Source organism: Tachyglossus aculeatus, chromosome 7, assembly GCF_015852505.1.
Source record: "Tachyglossus aculeatus isolate mTacAcu1 chromosome 7, mTacAcu1.pri, whole genome shotgun sequence".
In the NCBI taxonomy this organism is placed as follows: domain Eukaryota; kingdom Metazoa; phylum Chordata; class Mammalia; order Monotremata; family Tachyglossidae; genus Tachyglossus; species Tachyglossus aculeatus.
Genome location: NC_052072.1, coordinates 32,703,582 through 32,723,985, shown reverse-complemented (window position 1 = coordinate 32,723,985; position 20,404 = coordinate 32,703,582). Strand labels below are relative to the sequence as shown.

Genomic DNA, 20,404 nt, shown 5'->3' with positions numbered 1-20,404 from the left:
TCAATCATATTTATTGAGCGCTTACTGTGTGCAGAGCACTGTACTAAGCTCTTGGGAAGCACAAGTTGGCAACATATAGAGACAGTCCCTACCCAACAGTGGGCTCACAGTCTAGAAGCTAAATCATGAGGGATAGGGAAAAGATGGTACATAAAAAAGGCCCCACCTCTGATGAATAAATATGCCCAGCCTTGGTTGAATTTGTCTGGGGATGAGGGGATTTGAATTAGTAAAAGAAGTGCCAAATTTGTATTTTTAGTTTGAGAAGGAATGGGGGCGAGGCCTTGTAAGGAGAGGCAAGAGGGATGGGGCTTGGGAGTGGCCAAAAGGCAGGCTGTGAAGAGCCAATCACCTTGGAAACATCTAACTGGTGACCTTTCAACCCTGCTCAGAAACTCTCTGGTCCTTTAGAGACCTGGGAGGAGTGATAGTTGGGGTGCAGTCCAAAAAGATGAGGGGGGGCGGGGGGGGATGCGATAGCTCAGTCCATAATCAGCTGGCCACCCTTGGGAAAATGGTCTCCATCAACAGAGTTGGCAACTGTGACTGGTGCAGAGTTGAGGTTACAGGGGAGGAAAGGAAAAGGCAGAGCTGGGATTTTGCTGGGAAGGAGTTGACAGGACTTGGTTGATGATTGTGTCACACACTGCCTCATTTGGAGATGGAGAAGTGATTGGGAGAGAGGAGTCAAAAAATAATTGACTCCAGGTGAGGTGAACAAATATTGGGGGTGGGAGATTAATGGTGCTATGATTGGAAAGTTAGCAGGAGATTAGGATTTGGGACAGAAAATGAGAAACTCAAATTTAAAGCATTTTAAGGCAATTCAAGGCATTTTGAGTTTGAAGTGGTGGCAAGATATTCCAAAGACAGAAGGAAATAAGAGATTGAAGAGAAGGTAAAGGCTCAAGACTGGAGATAAAGATCTCTGAGCCAACTGCATTAAGGAGTGACTTGAAACTGGGGAAATCAATCAGTCAGTGGAGATGAAATATAAAAATGAGAGCAGACGGGACTCCTTTAACTGCTGGGAAAAAAAAAATGGGCAGTTGCCCAAGTCCAGCGTCATTAGGGTGATCTCTGGTGATGGGGGTGGGGGCTCCTGGTAACCACTAGATTTGCAGCTTCACAGACTTGCCTCCTCCCCACTAGTCTTTTTAAATTGGCAGCTGGAAAGTTCTGGCCCTGAAGAGGAAGATGGAGTTGTATCTGAGAGGGGACCCAGCATAAAGTAGGGGGGCAGGGAAGAGAGAAGCAGCCCCAGAATGGGGAAGGTGGGTGTCCAAGCAATGAATAACCCCAGACCAAGAGAGTATGATAAGGCCAGAGCAGAGAGTAATTTAGGAAAGGGAAGGTGGTGTAGTAGCAGAGAATATCATGCCAACAACAAAATACCATCACTCTCCCTGTCCTCACCAACCCTGGCAGCAAGTTGGGAAGTCTGTTACTTTGCACTCTGCCAAGGCCAAGGGCCCTCCAGGGCCTTAAAGGGGCACTGGATGAAGATGGCACATTGCAGAATTAGGAATAAAATGGAGAGGATATGAGGTGGTAACTTCAGGGGGCAGTGAGATTAAGAGAGGGGTTTTTTTTGAGTGATTTTATTATTAGAATGAGAGGAATATTTAGTATGATTAAAGGCCAGTAAAAAGGAGTCAGAGGAGAGGAAGGAAGTTGATGATAATCAGTGAGAGGAAGAGAGTGGAGGGTAATAATAATTGTGGCTTTAGGTAAGCTGTGCCAGGCACTTGGTAGATACAATGCAATCAAATCAGACACAGCTCCTGTCCTATATGGGGATCACATTTACAGATGAGGAAACTGAGGCACAGAAAAGTTAAGTGAATTGTCCAAAGTCACACAACAGGAGAATGGTGGAGCTGGGATTAGAACCCAGGTCTTCTGCCTCCTAATCCTGTGTACTTTCCACCAAGCCACTTTGTTTCTCCTGAGGAGGAGACACTCCTGAAACACGGTTGGAAAAGACCAGAGTGAAAAGGGAGGGAGAAGGAGAATAATTAAGTGTGAAGTAGGAAGCTTGAAAGAGCCCACACTGGGCACTCTTGGTCTGCTCTAGAAAACAGGTCACAAGGCTTTCAGGGAGGGAGGAGCTGGAGGAGCCAGAAGTTTAAAAAGGGAGTTGAAAGGTTGAAACAGGCAGATTATGGGCAAAGGAATCAATGAAAGAGGAATAATAGAATTGTCTTGCGATGATTAGAGAATAGCTGCAGGTCAAGAGTGAAAATTTGTCGGCTTGGCTTTTGGATTCTCTCCAGGAAAACTCAGCTACAGGAGTGAAGGCATGAGGAGGTGATCATTGGCAATTTTCTGGAGCTGGAGAGTCGAATGTGGGTGAGAAATAGGGGTGCAAGAGAAAGCTGTCCGGAACTGGATATTTTTCTTTCCACCAAACATTTGCTCATTCACTTCACAGCACATTCCACAAGTTACTTCCAATCCGTTGGAACTTCCAACGGTTTGGACATGGTTCAAAACAGAGAATTCTGACATGCCTCTAGGTTGTCTAGTACTCTTTTATAGACACTAATTTCCTTTTAATTTAGTACTTGCATGTCATGGTTTTATAAGTGCTTGACCATCGTTTTCATGAGTTACTTCTTTCAAAATAGTTATTTTATGCAATTAACATTAAGAGCTCCCTGGCTCTTCTTGACATGAGATCTCTGATGATATCAACTTCTAACAGAGCCTATGCAACTTCTTTCTAGGAACCACTTCAGGGGAAATTAGAGCTGCTAGTTTCTAAGGGAGAAAAAAGCGATTAGGTAAAAAGTACAAGTAAGGTAAAGGAAGAAGAACTGGGATAGAGAAACACCAGAAACTTCATTTTTCAGGAGAAACAGGCGATTTTTTTTACAAATAGTGAGGCACATAAGATATTAGTGACTTTCTAATCTATGATTCTCCACAACAAATGATAGCTTCTTGGTGACTTTTGTTGGTAGAAATCCACCAGACAAAACATCGCTTTATGAGCCACTTTTCTCTGATTGGTTCTCCTGGGAAGGATCTGATGGGTGAGCAAATCTGTCAGCTGCACGTTGGTCTCAATACAACTGGTGGGAAAATCTACCTGTTAAGTGCCCTCCACCACATCCTATGCAAACCCCAAGTCTGGTGCAGGAGTGTAGAGAAGGGGATGACAGTGAGGGCAGTGGTTGTTGCAGTGCTAATGCCAACAGTGCTGGTGGGGAAGGGGACCTAGTGACCAAATAGCAACTCTCCAATTCAGGATTCCTAGGGAAGCAGTGGACTTATAATGTTTACCATTGACCAGGATCTGGAAAAATGTGTCGAAGAAACTTCAGTCATATAACAATTCTTTAGAAAGTTTAAACTAATATCTGCGTTGCAAAAAAAAAGCGCTGCCAAGGCTCTCAAAGCATATAAAAATGTTAACTAAGACAGTGTGTTTCCAGAGATTTTGCTTTCTTTGGAATAGAAATGTCCCCATAAAAAGGCATGATCTGTGCTCCATTCCTCTGCATAGAGATCTCCAAATACTGCACTTGACATCCTGAGAAAACTTCACTTTGTTCCTAGTTAAACCAACTTGGACTTTCTTGCACAGATGGAGGGCCCTTGGAAGATTGCTAAAGCCACACTACGAACAATATGACATTGTGCTTTGTTCGCAGATACACTAGACTGTTTCATATACCCCTTGAATTCTAAATTCCATTAATGATAATGCCATATGTGCTCTCTTCAATGCCTCCCCACCTACTTATGCCTCCTTTTTCCACTACCCAGTTGCTCACTCAGCTGATCCCGGTTGATCCCTTTAGAATAATGTAAATAGGGGTAGCTGGACCCAAGTCCACATCTTTTCCACTTCAAGAGCTTTGTGGCAATGGAGGGATTGACAGTCGTCATCAAACTCAAACTGAGCCCCCGCTGTCTTCAAGGTTCCCATCAGGTCCCCTGTCTCCCTGTGGCTGCTGGGATTCTAGCTCTCCAGTGAAACGGCTTCAGTTTGCACAGTCCTCTTGGAGCTATATAGTACAATACTTATCCTCATGTCTAGGGTCAGCAGAGTGAGGTCACACCAGTTAGAGAGGCTTGAGGGACTCACAACGATCTCATAAGAACAGGCCAATCTATAGTAAACCTCACATTGTCTTTGGCGCCACATAAGAGAACAAGAATTTGCCATCACAAAACCAAGTAGGGCATACATTGTTTAAATAAACAAGTCTCTGTCCACTATTATGATGCTTCGTGACCAAAGATGCCCTGCTTTGTTTCATCTCCTTCCAGCATTTCTACGTCACTTGGCCATGCTCCTCGTCCTGAGACTGGTGCAATCTCTTTTTTTTTCCTTACCACAGACTGTTTTTCCCAATGTAAACTTGTTGCTCCAACTGACTTGGATGCTGGCTCTCTGTCCCAGAGTCTGGAGCTGGTGGTAAAATTAAATGTGTTTCTGTCTTTTGGTACTTCAAGCGGTTCTTCCTGTCTGACTTTAGAAAGTCAGTGAGAATACATCCTGGGATTTGGGCTCCAGTCAGGAATGGTCTTGAGTCAAGCTGCCACAAAGATTTTTTTTTAACGGAGAACAGCAATACTAATTTGAAAAAGAGAAAGAGAAAAAGCTGTTAGATAAACACATTACTGGAGCTCCACAAACTATTCCCAGGCCTCCCGTCACATCATAAAACCCCAGGACTGGTTTCACTGCTGCAGAGTGCTGTCAAGATTCGTGGACTGCGCTTTCCCGGGACCCATCCTGCAGGCTCAACATGTGATACACCTGCACTAGAAAAGCAGCGTCTGTCAGGAAGAATGCTTTCCCTGCCTGCTCTTCTTTCTTAATTAAAAGAACATTTTGAAAGTAAAATTACACTGTAGGGTAGAGTAAACAGCGGAATAATCACTGTGATTAATCTGTCAGAGTTGTGCATAATGTCATGCTAATAGGAACAATTAAACCCCTGCTGAATATCAAAGTCATTGCTGCACATATAAAGCTTGTAAAATTAGAACTTCATAAGTAAATCTCCATCAGTAAAAGTTCTGCTGGTTTGTCTGTTCCTAGAGAGTTAAGGCAGAAGTTGGGGCCCTCAAGGGCCTCTGTGAAGGATGTACAAGTACTTTCTATTCTGTTTCCTCTAGACTGTAAGCTCCTTGAGGACAGAGATCGTGTCTACCAACTCTGGTATAGTGTACTCTCCTAAGCATTTAGTATAGCGCTCTGCACGTAGTAAGTGCTCAATAAATTCCACTGATTGACTGATTTCTGACACAGTCTTTTCAAAGCCTCCTTGAAGAGCCTGGTGCCTCAGTTGGTCCATCTGAACAATATACACCATTAGAAAGACATCTATGTATTTCCCAAAGAGAGCAAGAAGATCAGTCATTCCATCTTTGATGGCGTATTTCCAGTAAGCTTTGGGGTTTTAAATAGCTTGTGCACTTTGTCCTGGCCTTCTGGAGTGAACTAATAGGCAGTAACTTTTGTGCAAAAGTGTTGTTGTTGACAAGAACCTAAATTGCTCCAGGCTTCTAAATCCCTCAAAAATAACAACAATTACTGTATCTTCCACATTTTGCCCTCTAGTCAGTGCATGCTTCAGCTGCTTGCTATTTTGTTACCCTCGGCAGAAAACTTTCAAGAAAATTTTGCACAGAAAAATATTCTTGACACCAACTTGCTTGTTGGGACTATCTCCGATGGGCCAATCTAGCCCTGGGCTGTTGGCTATCCATTTCCTGCTCACCTAGACTTTCAAAAGGTTTTTCTAACACTGGGCTAAATGAATGGTGTTTCCTATTTTTTTGGCTTTCACCAAACTAAACTAAGACTCCTTAGTCTTTCAAACTAAGACCAAATACTAAAGTCATGGACAGACTAAGAGGAAAGGAGAATAGTCCAAAGGGAAGAAACGTGGACCCCTGGAAAAAGCATGTACCTGGGAGTCAGAGGACCTGAGTTCTAATCCCAGTTCAGCCACTTGCCTGCTGTGTGACCTTGGATGTGTCACTTCACTAGGCCTCAGTTTCCTCAACTGTCCTCCCCTCCCCCCTGTCTAGACTAAGCTGTCTATGGGTAGGGAACGTGTCTACCAACTCTGTTGTATTGTACTCTCCCAAGCACTTAATACAGTGCTATGCTCACAGTAAGTGCTCAATAAATACCAATGCACAATCGCCAAAGTTTCCTTATTTAATTCCTAGAGTTCAGGAATTGAATCCACCAACTCTGTTGCACTCTCACAAGTGCTTAGTACAGTGTTCAGCACAAAGTAAATGCCCAATAAATACAACTGGTTGAGACTAGTCTGACCTGGAATTCACTGGAAAAGAACCACTGTGAATCAAGTGTGTGGTGGTTGTCTTGCTAGAATCTGTGGATTATTGATCTCAGCAAAAACTCACAGGGCAGGACACCTGAAAAATTACTTACAGAGCATTAAATCCACAACCAGTAGCTGATAAGTCAGCATCTTTGACCCATTTCCATGCCCTACTGTCTGTCAAACAAAATTGTTTTAATAATGATAATAATAATAATAATTATGGTATATGTTAAGCTCTTCCTATATGACAGACACTGTACTAAGCGTTGGGGTGGAGATAAGTAAATCATGTTCGACACAGTCCCTGTCCAACATAGGGCTCCCGGTCTTAATCCCCATTTTGCAGATGAGGGAACTGAGGCACAGGGAAGTGAAGTGATTTACCCAAGGCCACACAGCAGACAAGTGGCGGAGCCAGGATTAGAACCCATGACTGTCTGACAGGCCCGTACTCTATCCATTAGGCCATGTTTTCTTCTACTAATTCAGACACTCAGAATCCTTGGTGTCTAACTAATTGAAGTACCAGTCTTAATAAATCCCCTACTTGGATCAAGATCAAACCATAACATTTAGGGTAGGAAAAAGTTTAGATTGCCACTCCAGTCCTATTCCAAGTTACCACTTTCTTTTTTAATGGTATTTGTTAAGTACTTACTATGTGCCAGGCACTGTACCAAGTTCTGGGGTAGACACAAGCTAATCAGGTTGGACACAGTCTATGTCCCACATGGGGTTCATAGTATTAACTTCCATTTTACAGATGAAGTAATTGAGGCACAGAGGAGTTAAGTGACTAGCCCAAGGTCAAACAGCAGATGAGCGATGGAGCTAGGATTAGAACCCAGTTCCTCTGGCTCCTCGGCCACTAGGCCATGCTGCTTCCTGGTACCTCCAGTAGTAAAAGACTAAAATATCATAATGCGGTATCTATTTCAAAATGATTTTGAACATCCTAGTTCACTTTCACTTAGGCTCTGAATTCCACAATTAAATCATCTGTTAATCTAAAATTTAACTTTCATCCCCAAATCCTTAAGCAGTTATTATGTAGTCTCAGGGACAATACCTTCAGACAAGTTTATACTTGATATTAATGATGAACTGAATATGTTCTATTGTCTGGAAATTCCTTTGTTGAACTGAAGATGATAAATCTCCTCATGTATAACATAGACTATGGTTCATTTGCAGAGAGTACCATTTATGGTATTTCCCAAGTCTTCTGCCTTCACCTTCAAACCTAAATAGTTAACACTGCTTTGTCTTAATTGGCTGATTGTGAAAAAGCAACACAATCCAGAAATGGAGACTCCTGGGTTGAGAAATAAAAGGTGGAGTGTAGTGGAAAACTCACTGCAGAGAAATCATATTCCAAGTCAATTAGTGTTGTCAACCTCCTGCCCCAGTCCTTCCTAGTTCATTTAGTCTCCCAATTTGCAACTTGCAGCAGGAGGAAATACGCAGCTCACTTAGATGCCGGGTTTGACTTTCTCCAGGTTGCTTTATTAAAAACTGTATCAACATACCTGTTCTTTAAATGGGGGTAGTGGGAGAAGGGCTCATGGTTGGACTGTGTCCGACCTGATTAAATTGTATCTACCCCAGCGCTTGGAACGGTGCTTGGCACACGTAGGCACTTAACAAATACCATAATTATTAATTATTATTGTTATTAAAGGTTTGAAAGAACCCCCAGCCAAAGTGGGGCCTTGGTCAGTCCCTACGCTACCCCCAACCTCCCCAGGGCATTATGGCCTCTGAGTGTCCCCTCTTCTCCCCAATTCTGCCTGCTTCTTGAACTCCATTCATTCATTCATTCATTCAATCATATTTATTGAGCGCTTACTGTGTGCAGAGAACTGTACTAAGCACTTGGGAAGTACAAGTTGGCAACATATAGAGACGTACCTACCCAACAGTGGGTTCACAGTCTAGAAGGGGAAGACAGGCAACAAAACAAAACATATTATCAAAATAAAATAAATAGAATAAATATGTACAAGTAAACTAAATAAATAGAGTAATAAATATGTACAAACATATATACATATATATAGGTGCTGTGGGGAGGGGAAAGAGGTAAGGCGGGGGGGATGGGGAGGGGGAGGAGAGAGAGAGGAAGGAGGGAGGAGGAAGGCCTCCTGGAGGAGGTGAGCTCTCAGTAGGGCTTTGAAGGGAGGAAGAGAGCTAGCTTGGCGGATGTGCGGAGGGAGGGCATTCCAGGCTAGGGGGAGGACATGGGCCAGGGGTCGATGGCGGGACAGGTGAGAACGATGCACAGTGAGGAGGTTAGTGGCCGAGGAGCGGAGGGTGCGGGCTGGGCTGTAGAAGGAAAGAAGGGAGGTGAGGTAGGAGGGGGCGAGGTGATGGAGATCCTTGAAGCCGAGAGTGAGGAGTTTTTGCCTGATGCCTAGGTTGATTGGTAGCCACTGCAGATGGTGATAAGGAGTGATGGGAAGTGCTATCAGCATGACCTCAGGGCCCACTCCCCTCCAACCTTAGAGGGCTCCCCAATAACTGCTGAGTGTTAATCCATCTGATGGCCCCAGTGGCCCCAGTGGTTAAAGCGACCCTGTAGCAGGATTGAGATCTTTCTCTGTATGGCTCTAGCTGCATCTGTCTCTACTCCTGTTTAACTTCTTCCCATCCCAGCCCCTGTCTTTGTCTCTCCATGTAACTTTATTCCTGTTTCCAGCTGATTCTGCCCCTTTCTTTCTTTAACTATTTTCCCATACCTGTTCCTCTGTCCCCTTCCCTCCTCTTAGCCACTGCTACTTTGTCCTCTTTTCTCCACGACCAGCTCCTCCCTTCCCTGTTTCTCTTTCTCTCCTTCTCTTCCTGTTCTCTGTTCTCTTTTCTCCCTTCACTCTCCCACTCTTCCTCTTTCCTCTCCCCTAAATTCCTCATGTCTCCTAAGCCATTCTCATCCCCTCCAATAACAGCAAAGTACTGGAAAGAGAGTTCAGAGGAATTCAGGGAAAAATGAGGAAAAAATTGTATGGAAATGGGAAATGAAGCTTCTATTCCTAACTCTTTTTCCTGACTTACTCTGTGACTTTGAAGAGGACACTTAACTACTCACATTCTTTTTTCAATTCAGGATGATGGAGAGAATACTGTCTGCCCTTTTATCAATCTCCCTCACATGAGGTTGATGAGGATTCATTATGCCACATCTGCAGAACACTCTGACTCTTTTTTAAAAAAATGGGTATTTGTTAAGCACTTACTAGGTGCCAGGCACTATACCAAGCACTGGGGTAGATACAAGATGATCAGACTGGACCCAGCCCACATGGGACTTGTAGTCTTAATCCCCAGTTTACAGATGAGGTAACTGAGGCAGAGAAGTTAAGTGACTTACCCAAGTTCACAAAGCAGACAGAAAGAAATTCTGAGCTGTGCAGAAAGAAATTCTGTGACTGCATGTCTCCAAAGCATTCCCAAATCCTCCTTCACCCAGCATCCTATCCACTCCCCAGCTAATATTTCTTCCTCTCCAATTGTTTTTATGGTACTTGTTAGTGTTTCCTATGGTCCAAGCACTGTACTAGATGCTGGGGTAGATACAAGATATTCAGGCTGGACACAGCCCCTGTCCCACATGGAGCTCACAGTTTTAGTAAGAGGGGGTAAGATTTAATCCCCATTTTACAGATGTAGAAACTGAGGCACAGAGAAGTTAAGTGACTTGCCAAAGATCACACAGCAGCTATGTGGTAGAACCAGGATAAGAACCCATATTCTTTGATTCTCAGGCCCATGCTCTTTCCACTAGGCCATGCCCCTTCTCAAATCTGTCCACCTCTCTTTTCTCCAAGCTGCAACCCTATATTATTAATAATAATAATAATAATTGTGGTATTTGTTAAGTGCTTACTCCGTTCCAGGCACTCCACTAAGCACGGGGTTGGATACAAGCAAATCAGGTTGGACACAGTCCCTATCACACAAGGGGCTCACAGTCTTAACTAATCTCATGCTGCATTACTACTGTAACTGCTTTTTGGGTAATCCCTGCCTCCAATCTCTCCCTACTCCAATCCATCCTACATACAGCAGCTAGAATGAAATTCTTCTAATGTAATTTTAGCTTTGTCTCTCCCCTACTCAGAAGCCTTAACTGTTCCAGTAAGTAAAAACCCTTAATGATGGGCTCTGTGATCCTCCACCAGTAATATACCCTTTCCTAAATATCCTCATTTCCCCACTGTGCTCATATCACTGTTCCTCAGGGCACACAATTTATCCTATCCTTTCCCTTTCCTTTTCTCTTTCTTTGTTTCTTTTCTCCTTTCCCTCCTTTCTTTCTTTCTTTCTTTCTTTCTTTCTTTCTTTCCTTCTTTCTTCCTTTCTTTCTTTCTTTCTTTCTTTCCTTTTCTTTTTCTTCCTTCCTTCCTTTCTTTCTTTCTTTCTTTCTTTCTTTCTTTCTTTCTTTCTTTCTTTCCTTCTTTCTTTTTCTTCCTTTCTTTTATTTCCTTCTTTCTATCCTTTCTTTCCTCTCTGTCTCTCCATCTCTTTTTCTCTCTTCTACATTCTCCCCTTCAAGAGTCCTATTTACTTGTACCTACCCCAGTGCTTAGAACAGTGTTCAACACATAGTAAGTGCCTAACAAATGCCATACAGTCGGTTCATCCAGGCCAGGTCCAGGGCGAGGATCTCAGAGTTCTGGACTGGCTAACGGGTAAGGAGGGCTGCTTGTCACCCTGCTCTGAACCCCATCGGTCCCGGGCCTAGCCTGTGTAAAAATGCAGGAGGCATGACCACTGAGGGACCCCGTGGGGAGGGGATCGCCCATACAGGGAGGGAGGAGGGGGCTGGCCAGGCAACTGGGGGGTGTGCAGGGAAGGGATGTGCAGGAGGGGTGTGAAGTAGAAGGATGTATAGGAGTGGGGTGCTGGAGGAGTGTACTGGACAGAGGGCAGGTGGGGGACGTGCCGTGGGGAAGCAGGAGGGTGGGTGAGTGGGGATTGCATGCAGGAGAAGGGTGAGGGGGCAGAGGTGATGAGGACGGAGGGCAGCCCACACTACACTCGGTGTCCGCCAACCCAAGAAGGGACTGCAGGTGCCCCTCACCCTCGCGGTGCTGCCCGGGGAGGCATGGGATGGCAAGGACCATGATGATGATGATGATAATGGTATTTGTTAAGCGCTTACTATGTGCCAAGCACTGTTCTAATCACTGCACTGTTATGGGTTCTAACCCGGCTCTGCCACTTGTCAACTGTGTGACTTTGGGCAAGTCACTTAACCTCTCTGGACCTCAATTCTCTCATCTGTAGAATGGGGATTAAGATTGTGAGCCCCACGTGGGACAAACCGTTAACCTTGTATCTCTCCCAGCAGTTAGAACAGTGCTCGGCCCACAGTAAGCGCTTACCAAATACCATTATTATTATTATTCTACGCGCTGAGCACTGTTCTAAGCGCTGAATGGGACTGGGAAGCGGGGAGGGGACAACCTCCCAAAGCGAAGGCTGCAGAGCAGGGGAGAGGGGGCCCTCCTGGGATCCAGGTTCTCTCTAGCCCGGCTCTCGGACTGGAACACGGAACCCTTAATTGGAAGCGGTAGGGCGAGGAGCAGGGCCGGGGTGGGGGAAAGGAACGGTTTGGGGCGAGGGCACAGAGGGCATGACCGGGGGAGGGGGACTGGCACCTAGCAAGGAGCTATGCAAGGAAGAGAGGGTCGCAGGACGGGGCTCGGGGAAGAAGGATTGGAGAGACAGAGGTAGGGGGATGAACGGGGTGGGTGGAGGAAAGCAGGGGGTAGGACCCGGGCGGAGGACTGGGCAGGGGGCAGGGCAGGGACAGAAGAACTGGGGGTCGGGGTCAGGGGTCGGGGGGCGGGAGGAGCGGAGGGGGGACCGAGAAGGGAGAAGGAGGGGGGAGAGCGGGCCCGGCAGGACCGGACCGGACCAGTGGGGAAAGTTTGGCGACAGAGGAGCGCACCAAGACCGGTCGGAAGACGCTCCCGCCTCTGTCCAGTTCCTAACCCATCCTCCAGCCGCACGCATCCCCCTTCCCATTGTCTTTGCGTCTTTGACACCCTGAAGGAACGGACCCAGGGCAAGACTCGGCCCCCTCCTCCTCCTCCCGACTCCCGTAAACCCGCACTCCCTGCCCGGGGACCCCCCGCAACCCGGCGGCCCGTCCGGGCCCGCAGGAAGGCTTCCAAGCTTCGCCGGGCAGCGGGGCAGGGGCACGGGGGGTAGGGGACGGGGAAGGGGTGCAGGAGGGCGGGGGACCAGGACAGGAGGGGAGCTGGAGAGCAAGGGAGCGGGAGGGCAGGGGCGGGGGGCGGGGGAGTAGGAGGGCAGGGAAGCAGGAAGACTTGGGAGCAGCGGGAGGACAGGGGCGCAGCGGGAGGACGGGACGCAGCAGGAGGACAGGGGAGCAGGGGAGCAGGGGAGCAGGAGGGCAGGGAAGAGGGAAGGCAGGGGACCAGAAGGACAGGGAAGCGGGAGGACGAGGAGCAGGAGAGGAGGGGAGCAGGGGAAGAAGGGAGTAGGAGAAGAGGGGAGCAGGAGAGGAGGGGAGCAGGAGGGCAGGGGAGCAGGAGAGGAAGGGAGCAGGAAGACGGGAGCAGGGGAGCGGGAGGACAGGAGCAGGGGAGAAGGGGAGCAGGAGGGCAGGGAAGAGGGAGAGCAGGGAAGAGGAAGGGCAGGGGAGCAGAAGGATAGAGAAGCGGGAGGACAGGGAGCAGGAGAGGAGGGGAGCAGGGGAGCGGGAAGGCAGGGAAGCAGGGGAGGAAGGGAGTAGGAGAAGAGGGGAGCAGGAGAGGAGGGGAGCAGGAGGGCAGGGGAGCAGGAGGGCAGGGGAGCAGGAGAGGAAGGGAGCAGGAAGACGGGAGCAGGGGAGCGGGAGGACAGGGGAGCAGGAGGACGGAGAGCAGGAGGGGAGCGGGAGAGCAGGGGAGCGGGAGGGCAGGGGAGCAGGAGAGGAAGGGAGTAGGGGAAGAGGGGAGCGGGAGGGCAGGGGAGCAGGGGAGGAAGGGAGTAGGAGAAGAGGGGAGCAGGAGGACGGGGAGCAGGAGAGGAAGGGAGCAGGAAGACAGGGGAGCAGGGGAGCGGGAGGACGGAGAGCTGGAGAGGAGGAAAGCAGGAGGATGGGGAGCAGTGGAACGGGAGGCAGATGAGCAAGGAGGTATTGCGAGGGGGAGAAGGGGGCCAGGGGTCAGGGGAGAAGAGGGAAAGGGAGCAGAAGGGCAGGGGAGCAGGGAAGCAGGAAGACTTGGGAGCAGCAGGAGGGGAGGGAAGCAGGAGAGGAGTTGAGCAGGGGGGCAGGAGGACAGAGGCGTGAAGGCTGAGGCCGGGATCCTTCGGACGTCGTCGGGAGCAGGTGGTGGGGGGCGTCCGGGGCGTGTTCGCGCTGAGTGAGTCAGGAAGCGGTCCGGCAGGCCGGGGACGGGAGGGGAGGGGAGGGGCCAGGACTCAGAGGCGGGCAGGCAGGCGGGCAGGCGGGCGGGCAGGCGGGCAGGCGGGCGGGCGGGCAGGCAGGCAGGCAGGCAGGCAGCAGGCGGGCGGGAGGGAGGGAGGGAGGGCAGGCGGGCAGGCTGCGCATCCAGCTCTGGTAGAGCGCTCTGGAAGCCCGAGGGGGACGGACCCGGGAGTGAGTCAGTGCAGCGCTCCGGCCCGGGAGCACAGAGGCACTGAGGCAGGGGCGGCAGCGGCGGCAGGGTGGATGGCTCGGCTCGCCTCGGGGAGTGCTCACCGTCCTGGGCTCGGCCACTGCCCCGACCCCCTGGACACCCGCTGACCTCCTCTTGGACAGAGGCTCAGCCCCGCGGTGAGTGCGAGGGAGCCGGGGGGCTGGAGGGCTGGGGGACCTGGGGGCCTGAGGGTCAGAGGGCTGGGGGGCCTGAGGGTCAGAAGACTGGGGGGCTGGGGGCCTGAGGGTCAGGGGGTTGGGGGGCTGGGGGGGGGGCTGGGGGACCTAGGATCCTGAAGGTCGGAGGGCTGGGGGGCTGGGGAGTCGAAGAGTCAGGGAGCTGGGGGCCTGGGGAAAGGATGGTCGGGGAGCTGGGGGGCCTGGGGGTCTGAGGGTCGGGGGGTCCCTGTGGACAGCACTCCCCCCCCCCCCCCCCGGGGTCAGGTCCTGGCGAGGGCCTAGGAGCGGACCCCCCATCCGGGACAGGGCACCTGCAAGGCCAGGTCGGGGTGTGAAGGTGGAGAGGTGACGGACAGAGTGAGCGGGCGAGCGAGGGGCACAGTATGTGTGCGAGGGTGACACACAGTAAAGGGGAGGAGGAGGGTGTGGATGGGGATGGGATTCGAGAGGGAGCAAGTGTGCGCTCTGGGAAACATCTGGGGCAGCCTGGCCTAGTGGCGAGAGCACGGGCCTGGGAGCCAAGAAGGTCATGGGTTCTAATCCCGGCTCCGACACGTGTCTACTGTGGGTGAACTTCTCTGGGCCTCGGTTCCCTCCTCTGTAAAATGGGGATCGAGACATGGGACAGGGACTGGGTCCAACTTGATTGGCTCGTATCCACCGCAGCGCTTAGTGCAGTGCCTGCACATAGTAAGTGATTAACAAATACCATTATACTATTATTATCATTATTATCTACACGGAGCCGGGAGCGCTGAGCCCCGCGGATCCGACAGGACCGGACCGCACCGGACCGAGGAACTTGCTCCTTGACTGGCGGCCCCGGTGGTCCTCCGTCAGAGTTGGCTGACCTGTTTCCAGCCCAGGTGGGCCCCTGGCCTTCCACCTGCCGGGTGCGGGAGAAGCGCTCTGCCTCAGCCGGTCCGGGAAACGGGCATCCGCGAGCCAGTTCTGCTCCGTCCTTTCCGCGACTCCTCTGATTTCTGCTCCTACCATCGTGGTGAAAGTTGTTTTCCACCTCAACTTTCGATTCTCCTGAGATTTAAGAGATTAAAATCAAAAAAGAAATCGCAAAACAAAACCAAGAGCCTGCTTGCCGGGCTGGTTTTTCCAAGTTGTCCCAGGTTAGAAGTTGTAACCGTTTGGAAGTTAATTTGTGGGTGTTCCGTGCATTAAAGCGCATTACAGACAAGGCCTTTCGGGTGCTTTAGGTATTAAGGAAAACCAAGTGAGTGCTCCCTGATGCTGGCTCTAGTTTTCCCCGGCCTGGGATAATTTTCTTGGAAATTGTTCCGGTCTCAGTTGCTAAATCCCCTAGGTCTGACCCCGCAAGGCTCGGATCCAGCCAGCTCTGGGACTCAGGGCTACAGGCAGAAATTCGGCTTCTCCAAGGACCTCGGCAGGGACCGGGCTACGGGGCGGGTCATTGACGGTGCGAATTCTGAGCCCGACAAGCAACTTGCCCTGGAGGGTTGTTCCAGTTTCACAAGTGGTGAGGGAATGAAAAAAACCTTTACATTTTTTCACCAGTTTCTTTGGAGCCTTCCGATGGGATTTAACCCCAAAGTTTCAGGTGCATTCTTGGAATCTCAAATGGAAGTTAAGGAGGAGAGGGACTCTGAATTCTTCAGCAGCATCATTACCATCGGCAGTAGTGGCAATGCTTGATAGAAAATTTTGCAACTACAATTTAAGCCATTGATTGGGGGGCTGAATATTTGGTGATCTAGGTAGGGACTGGGGCAGTGGAAACAGTCTGCCTTCAAGGGCAATGAGCCCAGGCTGCGGCGTCCTGGATGATCAAGAGGCTGAAAGAATATTGGAGCCCTTGGAAGTTCCAATCCTCTCTCCCAGAAAAGACCCTGCTGTACCCATTGTCTTCCTGGATCAGTTTGGGACTGGATAATAGTGTTGGTATTTGTTAAGCCCTTACTGTGTGCCAAGTACTGTTCTAAGCACTGGGGTAGATACAAGGTCATCAGGTTGTCCCACATGGGGCTCACAGTCTTAATCCCCATTTTACAGATGAGGGAGGCCCAGAGAAGTTAAGTGACTTGCCCAAAGTCACACAGCTGACAAGTGGCGGAGCCACGATTAGAACCCACAACCTCTGACTCCCAAGCCCGTGCTCTTTCCACTAGGCCACTGCCCATCAGCTAGCGGTCTTCAGTTGAATTAATCAAACACAGTACAACGTCTTCCCCAATCATCTTTTCCTGAAAAGCAGGGTCGGAGCAGGAATCTTCCTCCCCTCCTCCTCCTGAACCTGATTGGAGGTCCCACTGCCCCAGCTGCCTCGGAAGAGCTGTGTATGTATGCTCTGTGTGAGCAGAGGAAGAGCACATTCTACCCTAGTGTGCCCAGTGTTCAGGAAAGAGTCTAAAGAGTTCCCAAAGTCTAAGAACTCTGCTCCTTCCCCCTCTCCCTCCACTCTACCTCATTCCCGCAGCTAGAGATCCTGGGATGGTATGTGAGGTAGAAGTTTCAGGGGGAGGGGAAAGGAGGGGAGGAGAGTCAATGCCCAGACAACAGATGCCACAACAGGCCCAGACCACACAGAACATAATCATCAATCAACCAATCAACCGATCATATTTATTGAGCTCTTCCTATGTGCAGGGCACTATTCTAAAGCTCTTGGGAGAATACAACACTAGCACTCAGTAGAGTGCTCTGCACACAATAAACACTCAGTAATTCCATCGCTCATCATCCCTAGGTGTCCCTGCCATGGAAGGCCCAGAACTACCAGGCTGAGTTCCATCTATATGGATCAGGCCTGCTGCTGTGCCCTGTTCCAGGGAGAATTGTGGAAGCCAGCCCCAGAGTACCCCCCTCAAAGGAACATGCACTGGACCTGTGGGAGTTGCTGTTCCCCTGGTAGTAGAATGGTAGTTGCAATAAAAGTACCTATTAGGCACTTTCTGTGCTCAGGGCACTGTACTAAATTCTGGGAAATAAAATACCCAGTTGGAAAAAAAGATGGGGAAGGAATTGAGCGTAGAAACAGTAGGAAAAATGAAATTATGTAAATACAAAACTACATATTGACAACATTAAAAAAGAGAGTCCAACAAATCTGTAGAAGCAGTGTGATGGAGTGGATAGAGCACAGGCCTGGGAGTCTGAAGATCATGGGTTCTAATCCCAGCTCTGTCACTTGTACATATTTATTACTCTATTTATTTATTTATTTATTTATTTAATTATTTTACTTGTACATTTCTATCCTATTTATTTTATTCTGTTGGTATGTTTGGTTCTGTTCTCTGTCTCCCCCTTTTAGACTGTGAGCCCACTGTTGGGTAGGGACTGTCTCTATGTGTTGCCAATTTGTACTTCCCAAGCGCTTAGTACAGTGCTCTGCACATAGTAAGTGCTCAATAAATACGATTGATTGATTGATTGATTGATTGTCTCCTGTGTGACCTTGGGTAAGCCACTTCATTTCTCTGTGCCTTCTGTAAAATGGGGATTGAGACTGTGAACCCCATGTGGGACAACAGGGCCTGTGTCAACCTGATTTGCTTGTATCCACCCCAGTGCTTAGAACAATGCCTGGCACACAATAAGCAGTTAACAAATACCACAGTTATTGTTATTATTACTATTACCTGGGTTCTAATCCCAGCTCCACCGTTTGTCTGCTGTGTGACCTTTGGCAAGTCAGTTAAGTCAGTTAACCTCTCCTGTGCCTCAGTTGCCTCATCTGAAAAATGGGAATTAAGACTATAAACCTCATATGGTACATGGACTGTGTCCAATCTGATTTGCTTGTATGTACGCCAGTGTTTAGCACAATGCCTGGCACATAGCATGCCCTTAACGAATACCATAAAATAAAATGAAACAAAAAATCCGGTGATGAAGAAGTCCTGTAGAAGTCTCAGGATGCTACTACTTCAGTCATCGAAAGTACAGTTGCAGCCAAAGCTTCCCAAAGTTCTGTAATTTGTAGCGGTTGCACGCAGCATGCTTAAATCCCCAGTGGCTGCATATGTCCGGGGCATGGCATATCAGGATGGGAAGGTGGCAAGGGTTCCTGATGGTTTTGCTAAACAGCCCAGAGGAAAGAGAGACCAAAGAGTGTGATGCCGCAGCTCAGATGTCCAGGCCCCCACATGCTCAGGGCAAGCCACTGGCTTCCTCACTCACCTCCCTGCCAACTTCCAGCTGTCTCTCCCCTCTCCAGTTCATACTTCATTCTGCTGCTCGGACCGTTTTTCTAACATCCACCAAGCTAGCTCTCTTTCTCCATTCAAAGCCCTACTGAGCGCTCACCTCCTCCAGGAGGCCCTCCCACACTGAGCCCCCTTTTTCCTCTCCTCCTCCCCATCCCCCTGCCCAACCTCATTCCCCTCCCCACAGCACCTGTAGATATGTTTGTACAGATTTATTACTCTACAATAATAATAATAACGTTGGTATTTGTTAAGCGCTGACTATGTGCCAAGTACTGTTCTAAGCGCTGGGGTAGATACAAGGTAATCAGGTTAGCCCACGTGGGGCTCACAGTCTTCATCCCCATTTTACAGATCAGGGAACTGAGGACCAGAGAAGTTAAGTGACTTGCCCAAGGTCACACAGCTGAGAAGCGGTGGAGCCGGGATTAGAACCCACAACCTCTGGGTCCCCAGCCCATGCTCTTTCCACTGAGCCACGCTGCTTCTCTATTTTATTTGTACATATTTACTATTCTATTTATTTTGTTAATGATGCGCATCTAGCTTTAATTCTATTTGTTCTAGACTAGACTGTGAGCCCACTGTTGGGTAGGGACCATCTCTATATGTTGGCAACTTGTACTTCCCAAGCGCTTAGTGCAGTGCTCTGCACACAGTAAGCGCTCAATAAATACGATTGAATGAATGAATGAATGAATGAATGAATGCTGGGATGGGAGGAAGACCTTCAAGAAAGAGACTTCCGAGACATGCCTGAGAGGAAACTCTTTCCTGAACACTGAACACACGAGGGCTTAATGTGCTCTTCCTCTGCCTGCACAGAACAAGCATAGATAGCTTCAGAGGCAGCTGGGGTAGTGGGGCCTTCAATTAATCAATCAATCAATGGTATTTATTGAGCACTTACTATGTGCAGATCACTGTACTAAGTGCTTGGGAGAGTACAATACAACAGAATTAGCAGACACTTTCCCACCTGTATCGAGCTTACAGTCTAGAAGGGGAGACAGATTCTAGTATGAATAAATAATTTATAATATGTAATTTAAAACCATGTACATAAGTGCTGTGGGTTGGGGGTGGGGTGAATATTGAAAGTTCAAAGGCCATAGATTCAAGTGCCTTGAACAATAACCAACTTCTGGCTACAAGCACAGTGGGTTGGGAACATATACCTCCATTCCCATCACTCCCTTTAACTTCCTCTTGTCCCACATCACTTTTCCCAAGACTGTGAGCCCATTGTGGGCGGGGATTATCTCTGTTGCTGAATTGTACTTCTCAAGTGCTTTGTACAGTGTTCTGCACACAGTAAGTGCTCAATAAATATGACTGAATGAATGAACCACCCCTACTACCCATCCCATCAGTCCCCTTAACTGATGATGATGATGATGATGGCATCTGTTAAGCACTTACTATTTGACAGGCAAATTGAGTTGGACACAGACCATGTCCCACGTGGGGCTCACAGTGTCAATCCTCATTTTCCAGATGAGGTAACCGAGGCACAGAGAAGTGAAGTGACTTGCCCAAGGTAACAGAGCAGACAAGTGGCAGAGCCGGAATTAGAACCCATGACCTTTTGATTCCCAGGCCCGTGCTCTATCTACTACACCATGCTGCTTCTCTAAGCTGCTGCATCCCTCTTCAAGTCCCAGATCACACCCCTCCCCCAGGGCCTAGGACCTTTCTTCACACATGAAAAAGCCCACAGTTTTTCTTTCAGGCACGACCATTACAAAGCCTCTTGGAGGTACTAGGTCCCCAGATTCCCTTTTAGCTCTGGAAGACACAGGAGCTGGAAAAGGCATTACACCTCACTCATAGAGACAGCAGTTCACTGCACTCACTTTCAGATACCCCCGTCAAGACTTCCTTAAGCATCTCCAGCTCCACTGGTTTGAGAAAACTGAGTTCACAGGAAGTTGGCTTTGGTGAAAGTATGCTTCCCTGTGGCTGCCCGTGAGTCTCCTGTCATTTGCTGAAAAGGGCAGACCAGTCCAGAACTCTTAGAGTTGACCTCAAATAACCAGGCATGGGGGCTCTGACTAGCTCTGTTAATAAGC

General features: G+C 48.8%; 1 protein-coding gene across 1 annotated transcript in view; it reads left to right on the top strand.

Moving 5' to 3' along the window:
• Nucleotides 1–13,982: 13,982 nt before the first annotated feature.
• NGF (nerve growth factor) overlaps nucleotides 13,983–20,404 on the top strand; it is a 74,258-nt gene continuing 67,836 nt past the window's right edge. The window contains exon 1 of the mRNA XM_038749203.1: nucleotides 13,983–14,109. The gene's annotated coding sequence lies outside the window, so the exon portion shown is untranslated. The remainder of the gene's footprint in view (nucleotides 14,110–20,404) is intronic.